We start from the raw sequence: 12,137 nt of genomic DNA, 5'->3' as shown, positions 1-12,137 counted from the left end.
CCTCTCTATGGCCCTCTCCCTGGGAATGGTTCACCCAAAGAGCCACAGCAAACGTATAGAAACACATGATGATAGCTTTAAACATCTATGGCAGGGGTCGGGAACCTATGGCTCGCGAGCCATATATGGCTCTTTTGATGGTCACATGTGGCTCGCAGACAAATCTTTAATTATTCTTTTTTTTTTCATTAGACCAGTCCTTCTCGGGCGCGATGCAATGCCAGAGGCGCGCAGTAGTACCGGTGCTTGGAGAGAAAACTATCAGTTTACAAATATCCAGTATTTCACAGAGTTTGAACCATCCGGAAACCTGTGAATTGCCGTGCCTAAAACTGCGCGCTCCCGTCTCTGAGAAAGAGCGCGCAGTTGCGGAGACGGGATGTGTGAGGAAGAAAGCAGAGGGTGGGGGTGGAGTTGTGGGCAAAGGTAGCAGGTGAATCGCGTAGGGATTGTAATAACGTAAAACCCGCTGCCCGTCACTCACTGCAGTGTGTGAGTGTGTGTTTGTCTCCACGTCTGCATGTGAGCCGTCTTTGTCACATCTACAGAACATTCAGACCTACGATCCCGTTTAAAGTCTCAACGCCTGCACGAAGCAGAAACTCACCACGTATCAACCAGACTAGACAATCAGCAAAACTACCACGAGAAACACTCATCATTTATCAGCAACAGCATAACAATGTTATTCAAAATAATCCACAGACTTATTGTACTTTAAAAATGTTGAAATTACATCAAATCCACACATTCACTTGTATATTTAGTTTTAAACATATTGTCGCGGACTGAGTTTAACTTGGCTGTTGAGCCGCGTTAAAAGTTCTGGAGTTCATTGAACGCATCGATCAAGCAGAGATCTGATTGGCCCTCAGTTTCTGTCGCTCAGCCTGTTGTTAGGTAGTTTGGACCAATGGGGTTCAGCTATGGGCCGAATAAGGGAAATGGGAGGGCTGGAGCGGGAGGGGGGGAATGTAAAGTTGGGAGAAGCGCTCTCTCTCGTCTCGGCGGCAGAGATTCAGGAGTTGCTGAATTAATTGTTCGCCGTTTATTGCGGTCTGCAGTCACCAGAATAAAGAACCTTAAAAGAGGTTAAGTCTCCGTTGCTCAGTGTGGGAAAGGGACACTACATTATTGTATGGCTCTTTCGAAATTACATTTAAAAATATGTGGCGTTTACGGCTCTCTTGGCCAAAAAGGTTCCCGACCCCTGATCTATGGCCTTTCGTCACCAAGTTCCCATCCAAGTGTCAAGGCAACACACAATTGTGTGCATTTGTGATATCTCAGTGTCAGATTCCTCTCTCAGTGAAAACATGAATGAATAGGTAATAACGTATACTACTTGTGCAGTGCTTTGCTACCTCCTTAGACGGCTTGCTTTAAATTCACAGTCCCATTCACCTATGGACACACACATTCGCACACTGCTGAATATTGGCACCAACCTTAAAGTACCAGGACCTTAACCCACTATGGCATGGCGTTGCCCTCAGGCAACAAACCACTATCTTGGCCCACACTCCACCCCTTTAATTTTTTTAAATCAAAACACTACACTGAAAGTCTGCTGATATATCTGTGACCAATGAAATTTGAGCTGGGTGTGGCTTTGACATTTCGTCTTGGGGTGAAACAGTCCTTTTTGGGACAACAGCCGACTTGGACACACTGCTAGCAGAAGGTAAGATAAAGTTCACTTTTTAACATGTTTACATTTAAATTACTTTGTATAAAAATATCTATGATGTGCATAATTAAGTAGAGAACCATATTTGATTGAGTAAAGATACTTTTTGTCTTCATTTATACACTAAAATGGCAGTTTTTCATTCATTGCCTCAGGGCAACATTGTGCAGTTAGATCACTTTTGTGTGAACTATAACATGCTAATGGATGGAGATGTGCAGGGATGCATAGTTATCAACATAATCCTTTTTTTGCTGTACTATCTACTATTATTCACAGGAAATGGATGCACAAACATTTTATCGGTCTAAGAAACATGATCAAGAGGTTAGGCCCATCCCTTCCGACAGTGAGGATAGTGAGCTCGAGGAGTTTGACAGTGAGGAAGAGTGGATTCCAGAATCAGGTTTGAGGGAGAGTTAGGAGATCAGGGTTCAGTCAGCAGAGTAATATACTGTATGGAATGAACATATGTGTGCGTGTGTGTGCGCGTGTGTGTATTTGTGCGTTTAGAGAGGTATATATGACTTATTCAAATTTTATGCTTACTGGTTTCTTTTGAAAACATATAGCTGGCATGCCTGATGACAATGAGTCACTGTATGAAGAGGAAAATGAGGATGAAGCATCACAGGAAGATGTTCCACGCTTACCCCGTTGGAGAACACCCCACAATGCCAACATCAATAATTACCCAGAATGGCAGGCCGGCCTTCCAAAATCAGACGATATCAAGTCCCCCTATGAATACTTCAAGATGTTTTTTTCTGAAGGCATTCTGGAAGTAGTTGTAGAGCAGTCAAATTTATATGCCATTCAGTGTAACACCAACAAGCCCCTTAACCTCACAACTAAAGAGCTGGAGCAATTCATGGGTACAGCAGTGTACATGTCATTGTTTGGATTACCAGGCACCCGGATGTTTTGGAACAAAGCCACCCGAGTTTCCCAGGTAGCTGACACCATGGCACTGAACAGATGGGAGATCATAAAAAAATGTCTGCACTTCAACACCAATGAAGTGAGACAAAGAGAAAATGTTGATCCCATCCACAAAATCAGACCACTGGTCACTCATCTCACCTCAAAGTTGCAGACAATCCCAATGGGTGAGAAGTTGGATGTAGATGAGCAGATGGTCCCTTTCAAGGGAAGAAACAGACTCAAGCAATACCTGCCAGCAAAACCAAAAAAATGGGGCTACAAGATACTTGTCTTGGCTGGCTCTGATGGTGTCCCGCACAATTTTGAGATCTATACAGGGAGAGTTGTGCAACCCCCTGAGCTGCCAGATGTAGGAGCAAGTGGCAACGTTGTCCTCCGCCTGGCCCAGCCAATACCTAAACACCAGAAACACAAGCTTTTCTTTGACAACTGGTTCACGAGTGTTCCTCTCATTCTCACACTTGCTCAGCAGGGAATTCACTGTCCTGGCACTGTCTGTAGCAACAGACTACCAGGTGTGAGCATGATGTGTGATCCTGAGTTGAAGAGAACTGGACGTGGATCTTTTGACCAGAAGACGGCCATGGTTGGAGAAACCACCTTGCATGCTGTGAAGTGGTATGATAACCATTCAGTCAGTCTTCTCAGTGATTACATTGGAGCACACCCGGTCACTGATGTTGATAAGTGGGATGGCAAGCAAAAAAAAGTCATCAGAGTTCCCTGTCCTGCTGTGGTGAGAGAGTACAACAAGAATATGGGTGGAGTGGATCTGCTGGACTCTCTCATTGCACTGTACCGCACCAAAATCAGGTCGAAGAAGTGGTACCACCGACTGATGTTCCACTTTATTGACATGACCACCGTGACTGCCTGGCTGCTCTACAAGAGAGACTGCAGCAGCACTGGGATGAGTAAAGAGGAACAGATCAGGCTTTATACGTTCAAGTCATATATTGGAGAAAGCTTATGCAAAAGTGGCAAGAATCTGGAGCATAAGAGAGGTCGTCCCAGTTCCACAATTGCTGGGGAGTACAAAGAAAAGAGGAGAAGAGGACCCGCTACACCTATTCCAGTCGCTGATGTGCGTCTGGATGCCACAGCCAACTGGATGGTCATGGATGAAAAGAAAGGGAGATGCAAGGTACCAGGATGCAAAGGTACACCAAAAGCCAAGTGCCAAAAATGTGAATATTTCAGTCATTCAGTCATGCACACTGTTAATGCAAAGGTGAGCTAACACCTGTGCTCAGGTGAGTGTTTATGTTCTACTAAAATGGATGGTGGAACGTGAAAAGAAGGAGGGAGAGTGCCCAGCCATCCCCACCCCAAGACCCCCGCCGCAGCAGCAGCGGCAGCCGGAATCCCCCCAACGCCACACGGGAACAGGCAGGGAACAACCGCCCCCCGGGCGACCAAGACCGCCACCCAGGCCGGGGCCAGCAGGACCGCCGCGAGGCCCCCAGAGCCAGAGAGCAGGGAGGCGCAGAGGGAAAGAGAGCTCCGCCCCAGCCCAACCAGGAAAGCAGCTCCCCCGCCGCGCCGGGAGAGCCCAACGCAGGGCCCCATCGGAGAAGGACGCCCACAGCCCCAGACGAGCACCCCACCACCACCCAGGAGTTCCGGGCATCCCCCCGCCCCAACCCCAGGTACGAGCCAGGACCCCCCAAGGGAGACCCGCTCCGCACTCCAGGCAGCCACCCACCCGGCACACGGTTGGTCCAGGGAGGAGCAAGGCAGAGGCCCGCCGCCCCCGCCCAGGAGGGGGGGAACCCCGGGGAAAAAAGGGGGCCCACAAGGGGTGTTGTAAATATGGCCCGACCAGGCTCGGCCACTGTTGGAAGTTTGGCGGGGCCCAGCGCTCAGGGGCGAGGACCAGGACCCACCCCCCAGAGACACGAACACCCCCGGCTCAGGTGTAATGTGAACCCCCCCACGCGGTGGGGGGGGTTCACATTACACCCCACCACCCCACTGGAAAAACAAACGACCCCCTACTTTTAGGAAATACCTTGTTGATCTTATGTGCCATCTTACCTTAGAAAATATCTGATTTTCAATGAAGGGTTGTACCGCAAGTTCTTTTTAATGTCTGGCAGCCAGTTCTGAGCAAGATCAAAGTTTTTGATCCATCGCTTCTTTCTGAGGGGTAACACTGTAACCCCAATCAGTAAAATTCTTGTTTATTGTATTGAATTATTTTTCTTTTATGGTGCAACAGGGTGGGTTTGTTTGTTTGGGGTATAAAAAAAAGTTTGAATGTCTTTTATTCTTTTATGCTGTATATGTTGCTGAATACTTAAAAGAAACTTGAGTAAAAAAAAAAATTCTGTCAGTTCTTTGATTCTGTGTGCTTTACAGGGTTGAATGCAAGAAAATACACAGTATTTAACCAATTAGATCGAAATGTTAAGCCCCTTACACTGAGTAAAAACCTTATTTATAAAAAGTTTGTATTGACCTATTTGGTATATAGTTTACTGACTTTGCCACCACAGACCAGATGATCTTTTAAAGTGATGGTGACTTCTTAAATTCAGGTTCCTAAAGTCTAACTCCGATCATCTTTGGATTCATTGTAAAATCATTCCCAATTGTCTTTTTATTATGATTTTGCAGTTTTTAACCAGAAATTAGAAACCCATGTCATCTTCTAGGACACACCTTCCCATTCATTTGAATGAGTGTTCAAACTTTAGGTCTGTACTGTAGTTTCTGGAGAACGGCAGGAGTTCGTTAGAATTCACCTCTAAGTTGTGGGTGGGACCGTTGAGAGTAAGCCTGACCCTATTTCCCATTAACCATCTTTTTACTTACTTCCAGCCCCTTACATCCCCAACCTAACAACTTTAGTGCAATAAAAATAGGGCGATCGGAGCGATCCAGCTGTAGAGTTTTGAGCAAGATTCCACCTCAGACAAGGAAACACAGGCATCTGTGTCAAAACTACAAGCTTTTTCCAAAGAATTTTTTTGTCTGCTCCGGGTTTACAAAAAAACTCAGAAATGCAATTTTAAACTTAATTTTCTTTATAGTAGTCTTCCATCACAATGAAAATGGCACAAGAACATGTTTAGAAACAAAAAAAACGGATTTTCCGCTGAATGGGTTTTAAAAGAGGGAAAGAAAAGAATTTAAATTCAATTCAGTTTTATTTATATAGGCAAAAATCACAACTGTCGTCTCAATAGGCTTCATACCCGTACTTGTAAAGTAAAGATAAAATCAAAAGAATCATGAATACATATAATTCAATCGGTAATTTCTAAACGGAACTAACTAAACAGACTAAACTAAACTGGGCATCCCTGCCCTTAGACCCTCCTTCGTGATCTAAGGAGGATCTTAGTTATATCAAATGGTTATATAGTTATAACTGTAACAATAACTATAACTAAGTTCGAAATTAGAATTATGCATGTATTTTATGGAAATACATGTTAAATTTAGAAAAAAAAACAGAAAAAAAGTTATTAATTTTTTTAAGAAATGAAAAAGAACCCCACTCTCTTGACTAACATCTACACTTGATGATAAACCTCCAGCAACTTGCTTTGTGGTTCTACCCCTCCTACTTTCTTACCCTTCTGCCTTTTTTTCTTCCTTCCCTTTCTTTTGTTCCCTTATCCCCTATCTCTAACTTTTTCTGTCAAGTCCAACAAGAAACGTAATTAACATAAAGATAGTTTAGACTCTAATACAAAAGGGGTTTATACAAATATACACCTCGAATGTCAGAAGATTCATAAGCCTGTAGGAAAAAATCTGTTCGCTTTTCAGATCTTCCCATGCGTGTTCAAGAAGTCGGGAGAGGTCAAAGCAGACCAGGATTCGACCGGATAAAGATACACAAAGATCTAAACGAATTAAAACAGATATCTGGTTTCTCAATCTATAAAGTCTACAAATGCACAAAAGTTAAATGCGTCTTAGAATGCAGACATATCGAGAAGAACAAAGGAAAAAGTTCTGCATGAAAGTTTTTATCATGGCGGCCAAATCTCCTCCCCCTGGATGCATGGATTCGTCGACAGCTGGGCCGCCCACTTCCTCCGGACCATATTCGAAGGTGCACACCGTTGCATCTGTAAAATGATTCCCTTTGTTGTTTATAGTAACTCAAATGGAAGAAGAGAAGCCTCCGAGCAGTTTTTGGAGCAAAGGTCAGCTTTGTCCTTAGCATGAGAATGGTTTTATAGTTCGTTTCCAATGGATTGGATCTTCAACACAGATAGTTTAAATCTGGTCCATGGCATAATTTATTATGTCTCAACACACCTTCATGGCCTAAAGGAATGTCAAAGGGGGTGAGCCTTTAGAGTGCAAAAGACGGTCAACACACTGAACATTAACACTTCAACGTAATAAAAATAAGACAGAAAACATATATTTCTTCTAGCCCCTGTCGTAACAGTAAAATATGTCCAATACAAGAGGCCTTCAGCTCTGATCTGTTTGCTCAGCTGTTGGACAGCAGAAGAAAAAAAGGAAAAACGAATAAATAAACCCCTGGAGTGCTTTTATTCACCGCTGAAATTAAACATATGGCTAATTAGAACTTAAGGGACCTACATATCTAACTGTCCAATTCCAGTTTAATGTAAGTTCCAGTACTTCATGCCGTTGTGGAAGAGTTTCCCAACAGACTGAATAACGATGTTAGGCATGTGTCGCACAGACTGCCCAATTCTGGCATCTTGGATGTACTTTTGGTCCACAAACACAGTGTTTGGCAGTTTTAAAGAAGTTAATGATGAAAGTTGAAAGCCTGCAGGGAATTACATTGTGGTTTGTTTGGACCTTTTGATGTGACCCGGATTCGAACCGGGGTTGCTGCGGCCACAACGCAGAGTACTAACCACTATACGATCACAGCTGACAAGTGGGAGCGGTCAGAGTTCCAGTCAAAAACATTTTCCCATCCTCTCTTTACTAAGTATCAGCCTAGCACGGCATGTGGGTAGAAACTGGCTTTGCTTACCATACAGAGAACACCAAATACATCTTGGTACACCAAGGTGTGAGACAAGACACCAACCTTCAAGAAGAAAACTCTATCATTGCAGCTGTCTTTACTGAGTCTGAAAGTTACACCAAAATGAAGACAAAAACAACAGGTTCATTCTCACCTTGCCTTCCCATGTGTCCAAGTGTCCTTGGGCAAGCCATCGAATCCCGTTAAGGTCCTGCTACTTTAAGGTTGGTGCCAATATTCAGCAGTGTGTGAATGTGTGTGTCCATAGGTGAATGGGACTGTGAATTTAATGCAAGCTGTCTAAGGAGGTAGCAAAGCACTGCACAAGTACTATACGTTATTACCTATTCATTCATGTTTTCACTGAGAGAGGAATCTGACATTGAGATGAACACAAATGCACACAATTGTGTGTTGCCTTGACACTTGGATGGGAACTTGGTGACGAAAGGCCATAGATGTTTAAAGCTGTCATCATGTGTTCCTGTACGTTTGCTGTGGCTCTTTGGTGGAACCATACCCAGGGAGAGGGCCATAGAGAGGAATGAATGCAATCATAAAGAGAGTACCGGTGTGTTTGAGAGTTCCCTTTAGGCTTGTTGAAAGCAGAAGCTGTAATCGTTGTGCGTATGGTAAGAGTATTGTGAGGTATTTTCTTGTAAGGTGATGTACCGATGATGCTGTTGTACAGAGCTCTTAAGCCACATTGTAATTAAAGTACTGTTTAGACCAGGGGTGCCCAAACTTTTTTCCTCAAAGGGCCAAAATCTAAATGTGATCGTGGACCGTGGGCCAAATACAAAACGTTTTTTGTATGTCATTAAATAAAAGCAGAAAACAAAGAATATGCTTTAATGTGTTTATTTTGATTCTGTATTCATCAAGGTAACATACAAAAATAAACATTCTTTCAAACCATCAAACATAAAAGCAAGGCCTCACTGGCAATTTTCAACTAAAAAACAAAAACAAACTAAAACTAACTTTTTTCCAATGAAAACAGCAAACTGCGATCCTTAATGAGAGACATGGAGCTGGTCTTTTGACTTCATCAGTGACTGAATGTTGGGCTGCAGCTTACTCACTGATAGTGTTAGTATGTCTTGCAAGTGTGAGTCTGTGAGGATCCCCCTGAGTTTGATCTTGTTCAGGTTCATGAGACTAAATGTTTGCTCACAAATGTAGGTGCTGCCAAACAGAGATAGCATCACTTGTGCATTTTTTCTCATCTGTGGGTATCTTTGTTTTGACACATGTGGATAAAAATCCCTCAAGGGTAGTGATACAAATTTGCGTCTTAGCTCTGTGTCACATTGAAACTCAATCAACTCCATCTGCAAATGCTCTGGAACTGAGTCGGGACTCACGCTGAAGGGCTGAGAAAAAAGCTCCATGTCACCTGCAGTCTTCTTAAAGTCCACAAAGCGCAAATCAAACTCCTTATTTAAGTTGCTGAGAAGTTCTCCATATTCTGGCAACCTGTCCACCTCCACATTCACGTCTCTCAGGCTGGGGAAGTGTGCCAAGTTTCCTAAAGAGACAAAGTCAAATAAGAATGTGTCCATTAGTATAATTGGCCCTACTATGAGGCACATAAGCTACAGGACACAAAAGACAACAGAGCAATGAAAGCAAACCCACAAAGACAAACAGTTACGTTTTCTGTCAAACAGGCGTAAGCACCACGGACAGCGACACATCACAGCGACGGACACACATGGAGCAGCACGTGTTACAATCACAAATAACAAACAGCCAAAAGTCTGTGTGCAGCATGTCATTGACTTACCTGCTGAAAGATGCCGGCAGAGTAGTTGCAGCTTCATTTGGAAAGCCTTGATGTGGTCAAACAGCTCCGTTATGATCTGTTCTTTGCCTTGAAGTTTAACATTCAGATTGTTGAGCAGGTCGTTGATGTCCACCATAAAGGCCACGTCGAAAATCCATCTTTTATCGGAGGGGATTTTTGTGTCCCTGCTCGCACTCGACAGAAACTCCGCGATAAGTTGGCGCAACTCAAAAAATCTTTTGAGCACAGTCCCCCTGCTCAGCCAGCGCACCTCCTGATGGTAAAGAATATCTTTGTATTGCGCATCAACTTCATCCAAAAATGCTCTGAACTGGCGGTGTGAGAGTGCCTTTGAGCGGATGCAGTTAATGATTTTAACGACATCGCGCACAACGTCTGCCAGTCCGATCGTCTTTGCACACAGCTGTTCCTGGTGCAGGATACAGTGGTATTGCGCTACCTTTCCCCCACACTCTGAAACTTTTTGGGAAATGAGAGCAGTGAGGCCAGCTTTTTTCCCAATCATGGCAGGTGCACCATCAGTTGTTATTCCAAGCATTTTGTCCCAACTCAAGTTATATTTGTCCAGGACTCTTGAAACCGCCGCAAACAAATCTTCGCCTTTTGTCGTCCCTCGCAGCGTCTCAAGTCCCGCCAACTCCTGTGTTATTTTCATGTCAGCGTTAATTCCCCGAACAAAAACCAAAAGCTGCGCTGAATCAGAAATGTCTGTGCTCTCATCACATGCCAGTGAGAAAGCAACAAAGTCTCTTGACTTTACTGTTAACTGATCTCTAATGTCCCGAGACAAATCTTCAACGCGGCGGGTCACTGTGTTGCGCGAGAGGCTAATTTGGGAAAAAACTCTTTCTTGGGAAGGGCACATTATTGAAGCAGCTGTGGACAGGCACTCCTTAACAAAATCTCCCGTTGAAAACGATCTCCCACTCTTTGCAATTAGCGCCGAAATTTCGTAGCTGGCCCGTGTGGCGCAGTCTTGTGCTGTCGAGGGCCTCTTGAGGGTGGCTTGCTGTGACCGAAGTTTCGATAGCAGCTCGCTCGATTTTTTCTTTCGCGCCTCACCTTTGTATCTGGAGAAGACCGCATGTTTAGTTTCGTAGTGGCGACGTATATTGTACTCTTTCAGTACAGCCACGGATTGCTGGCAAATAAGACAAACAGCCTTAGAAGAGATTTTCTGCAAAAAAATAATCATCCTCCCACTTTTGTTTAAAATGCCTCTTATCCGTGTGCCATTGCCGTTGTCGTTCCATCTTAACAAACTGAAAAAGTCTTAGAGTCGTAAATCTTCTCCAAAATGTAAGGATTGCCCTATGGTGCGGTGCGCTTTATGTGTTTGTGAGACTTCGGTAAAGAGGACGTGAGAGAGGACAGCACAAGAACGGTATGCAGAGCAGTGAGGACGTAAAAGAAGACACTCAGTGCATGGGGTTGAGAGGGGGTGGCAGCGGTGGGCAGCAAAGGTGCTAACAGCGCCATCTGGAGAACAAAAGTAAATTACAGTCATAGACTTTTCACCATCATAGACAATGGATGTGAGGTTAAGGGGTTTTACAAAAACACGGCGGCTTGCGCAGCCACGACTCGGCGGGCCAGAAGAAAACCTTTGGCGGGCCAAATTTTGCCCGCGGGCCCCACTTTAGGCACCCCTGGTTTAGACCGTACTTTACGGATACAGAGGGTCTTTGCAGAATAAAAAATGGATAACCGAGTTCGGTGAGCACAAGAAAACATGCACTGTTCACACGAACAGCACCTGAACAGTCCACAGGATTGGAGGATTAAAACCATGGAAAATCTTTATGACACACCTACATCTTTCACAGGAAAAATTCCAAAGACTATCTTTTATTCAGTTGGGTAAGGGCTCACAACTGCGTTTCCGTACAGCACCAGGAGCAACGTATGCTGTGAAGGAACCGTTATTACTCACTCAGCCCTTGGACTTGTGGTAGGAAATACACATTGAAGTACTCATTGTTTAGTGTACATGAATGAATGCACAATAATTACAGTTTAATGTAAGTTCCAGTACTTCATGTTGTTGTGGAACAATTCCCAACAGACTGAATAAAAATGTTAGGCATGTGTAGCATAGACTGCCCAATTCTGGCATCTTGGATGTACTTTTTGTCCACAAAGAGAGTGTTTAGTAGTTTTTAAAGAGTTAAGGATGAAAGGTCTAAGCTTGCAAAGAATTACATTTTTGGTTTTTCTGTACCTTTTGCTGTGACCCGGATTCGAACCGGGGTTGCTGCGGCCACAACGCAGAGTACTAACCACTACACGATCACAGCTGACAAGTTTTACAATCATTAGATTTATGAAATATTTTGTCTTTCCCGGAAGTGGGGTCCTCAGCGCCCACATATTGCTAAAAGTTCCAAATGCTGCAGTTCCTAAAATTGCCACAAGAGGCTGGTTTCAGGAAATTCCTATTGACTTCAATGTTGAAAAGTTCAAATTCACACCAAAAACTAAACTGATGTACAGCCAGCCAGGTTTGAAAAACCTTTCAGATTTTTTATGACTTTCTATTTAGAACATTGAGTTGGGAACTGTTGTGCTATGAAGGGTCTTTTTGAAGACCAATTTGAAAAGAAAATTCTCAGAGATTCAATTCTGAGCCTAACTTTCTTAACCTATGTTCTCCATCATGAGAATATGCCACAAGAACATGTTAAAAACACCACTGTCATTAAAATGGGTGTTTAAGG

The 12,137-nt window shown here is 43.8% G+C and overlaps 1 non-coding gene across 1 annotated transcript; it reads right to left on the bottom strand.

Annotated features, from left to right (window-relative positions):
- Positions 1 to 11,645: 11,645 nt before the first annotated feature.
- trnah-gug (transfer RNA histidin (anticodon GUG)) lies at positions 11,646 to 11,717 on the bottom strand. The gene has a single exon. It is a non-coding gene; the product is annotated as a tRNA-His (tRNA).
- Positions 11,718 to 12,137: the final 420 nt, after the last annotated feature.

The sequence above is a fragment of the Oryzias latipes genome, chromosome 2, assembly GCF_053564925.1.
Source record: "Oryzias latipes strain Hd-rR chromosome 2, Olatipes_Hd-rR_3.1".
Lineage (NCBI taxonomy): Eukaryota > Metazoa > Chordata > Actinopteri > Beloniformes > Adrianichthyidae > Oryzias > Oryzias latipes.
The sequence above is the reverse complement of the archived record's forward strand: the minus strand, read 5'-3'. Positions and strand labels throughout refer to the sequence as shown.